A 3157-nucleotide genomic window follows, 5' to 3' on the forward strand; every position below is an offset into this window, starting at 1 on the left:
GTTGAAAAGATTCGCATTTTTTCCCATCTGGCAAGTTAAGCCGGCGTGTAATAATAAATAGCCTAACAGACAAATAAAAATTTTGGTTTTGTTTGTTCTTCAATTTAATAAATATACGTAAATTAAACCGCTCGAGTCAAAAAATATATGAAAAAAAAAAAACTTAAAACTTAAGTGCGACGAGACGAACCAAAAAAAAAAATTAAAATATAAAAATTAACGGCTCCGGCAACAAAGAGACCAGCTCCCGCACCAGAGAAGCGCACGAAACATACCAAAGGCCAGGATTCGGCTCAGCGGCGCACACCAGCCATATCCGCGACGCCGCCAGCCAAGCGTCGGCGCAACCCTGAAGGCGACGAGACGAGCCATCAACGACCGGACGCCAACAACGAAGAAGCGGCCACAGGCGAGACAACGCCCACATCCTCCGAGTGAGTCCGTTCCATTTTGCCCATCCGCGTTCGAGCCCTTGGCAGAGAAATGATGGAGACTCCTAACCGTACTCCCTGAAAAGGAGCAGATTTTTTTGTCGTTAAATTTAGTTTTTTTTTGTATTTATAAATTATATCTATACATACATAGGCACTTACGCCGAGCTTCAGTTTAGAGTGCGAACGGTGAGGGAAACTCCAAAGGTGATGCATGTGCGCCTGTAAAATATAAAATTTTAAAATTAACACTTGCGCGAACTATGCTCACAAACTTACCTAATTGGATTACCCATTTATATCGCCCCTTACCATCCCCAGAGAGCTCTTTAGGTAGGGTAAGGTAGAATTAAGCGATTTAATACAGATTTATATCACCTACCTGTTGCACGACTGAGTATCGTGACATACCCAGTTTTAAGTAGTTGTGTGGGCACATTGTTCCTAAATCGGCGCAACGATTGCCTCTAAATTGAATCCGTGTGTGTTTATTTTGCAGCGACTAGCAATATCTTTATAGTATTTCGTCGCCTGTTCCATTTAGTGCTGTTAAAATAAAAAAATGAATTCTGTAAGATAAGAGAAAAATTTAGGAATTAATACACTTTGTCCATAAGTATAAGTAAAATAAGAGACAAATTTAGGAATTAATACACTTTGTCCATAAGTATAAATATATGCAACATAAATACGCACCCGGGGAAGAAATGTTCACGTGCCTGAATACTAATTCATCTGAATTCTCCATTCCTCGTGCAAATTAGAAGGAAATAAAAGAAATATTAATGCCAAAAGTTATAAGGATACACAAACCATTATACGCACCTGTGAAGTTAACGAAATATCCACTTGCATGAGATTCTAAATAGCTGCAAAGATAAATGCCATAAGCGATGATTATAATTGTTATAAATTTTAAGAAAACGCAACCAATTATACTTACATATTGAAAGAAAGCATGTCCGGCTAAAGTAATATTGTTGGGGAGAGTGGGCATGATGGTCGACACGGGCTAATGTAGGCCATTTAGTGGCTAAATAGTGGGAGTTGAGTAGGTGATCGTCTCACGGTTGGGCGGGTACGCTGGGTGGATAAATAGGGTTTTTTATTAATTTGTATTGAGTGTCTCACCTTTGTTGTTTACATTTTCGTAGTTGTTACAGCTGTTTATTTTGTTCATGAGTTAGGAGTTCCGATTGTTTGACGTTATTGATTTGTGGTTCGCTTTGCATAGTGTTGTGTAAGTCTGTTTTGCTACAGACGTGTAGCTTCGTTGTTATCGATTGTGCGGACTGCGGGCCTGGGATGGGACTACACCCAGAGAAACCGATGAGCCAGCTGGCGCGGCCCACTGAGAAACAAGCAGTTCCGTAACAAGTTTGTGTAGGTTTAGGTCTTCGATGGTGTTGTTTATTTTCAAATCTTCAAAAGCTTGTATCGATAGCTGATTTGTTTCTTCATATTGCCATTTTGAATCGTCGTATAGTAAACCATTGATGTTCAGCCTACAGTTCTTGTAAGTAACCACTGCTGAACCATTGATCGTTCGAGATCTGCTGCAAAATAATGTTATTGTGATGTTGACCGTATGAAACATAAAACAAGTAAGAGGTTTTAGTCGGGAGCTCCCGACTAGGGGATACCCTGAACCCTCTTCTTCCAACATCAAATGCATATATATATTATATTTTAGAAGCTATATGTCAAGTTTGGTAACTCTAGCTCTTATTATTTACCAAAATTGCTCAAAAAACAGGATATCGATATCGATTTTTATCGATTGCCTTAAAACGGAGTAAGTTATCGATTATCGGAAACAAACTCGATCTGCGCGGGAGCTAGGAGCACCTACATCTAAAATTTCAAGTCTCGAGCTCTTATAGGTTCTGAGATCCTTGCGTTCATACATACGGACGGACGTACGGACGTACGGACGGACGGACAGACAGACGGACATGGCTAGATCGACTCGGCTATTTATGCTGATCAAGAATATATATACTTTATGGGGTCGGAGATGCTTCCTTCTGCCTGTTACATACATTTGGCTTTTGCACAAATACAATATACCCTTATACCCATTTTTAATGGGTTCAGGGTATAAATAAGCCTTTGCTCCACTTCTCGGATGGCTTCTTCTTCGCCGATATCTCTAAGATCGTACGTTGTAGGTTGCCTTTTAGGCATTGGTAATTGATCGTGTTCGTTGTCGATTCGGAGTTTTCGCAGATGTATGTTTGGTAGACTTTGGGGCATTTATTATTGAAGTATCTTTTATATAAGTTACATAATTGGGGAATATTACCATTTTCGGTTGGTTTATAGGTAATGGAACAATGTGTAAAGTTCATATTGATTTTTATCAAATTTCGGTATCTTAATATCAAAAACAAGTAAGAGGCTTTGGTCCGGAGCTCCCGAATACGGAATACCCTGAACCCTCTTATTCCAGCACCAAATAAATTAGAAAAAAAAAGTTCCCTTGGCAGGGTTCAAACTCGCAACCGACCGCATAACTTGCTGTCGACTCTGCTCAACAGCCACACCAGCAAAAAAAAATATACTTTCCCCGGTAGGGCTCGAACTCGCGACAGACCGCATCACTTGCTATGCCTCTACTCAGCAGTCACACCAATAATTAAGTACTTATGGGAAAAATTCAAACTAAAATAGCATTACTGAAAAAAGTCGCAATTACCATGCTGTTAGCAGACGCGCATGAATGT

The 3157-nt window shown here is 39.8% G+C and overlaps 1 long non-coding RNA gene across 1 annotated transcript; it reads right to left on the reverse strand.

Moving 5' to 3' along the window:
• Positions 1-204: 204 nt before the first annotated feature.
• Positions 205-1259, reverse strand: LOC115768116. The gene is made up of 5 exons (XR_004018482.1): positions 1128-1259; positions 814-1000; positions 711-758; positions 582-653; positions 205-509 (listed from the first exon to the last, which is right to left on the reverse strand). It is a non-coding gene; the product is annotated as an uncharacterized LOC115768116 (long non-coding RNA).
• Positions 1260-3157: the final 1898 nt, after the last annotated feature.

This window comes from Drosophila novamexicana, unplaced genomic scaffold (genome assembly GCF_003285875.2).
Source record: "Drosophila novamexicana strain 15010-1031.04,08,12 unplaced genomic scaffold, DnovRS2.1 tig00001639-arrow-arrow-pilon, whole genome shotgun sequence".
NCBI lineage: Eukaryota > Metazoa > Arthropoda > Insecta > Diptera > Drosophilidae > Drosophila > Drosophila novamexicana.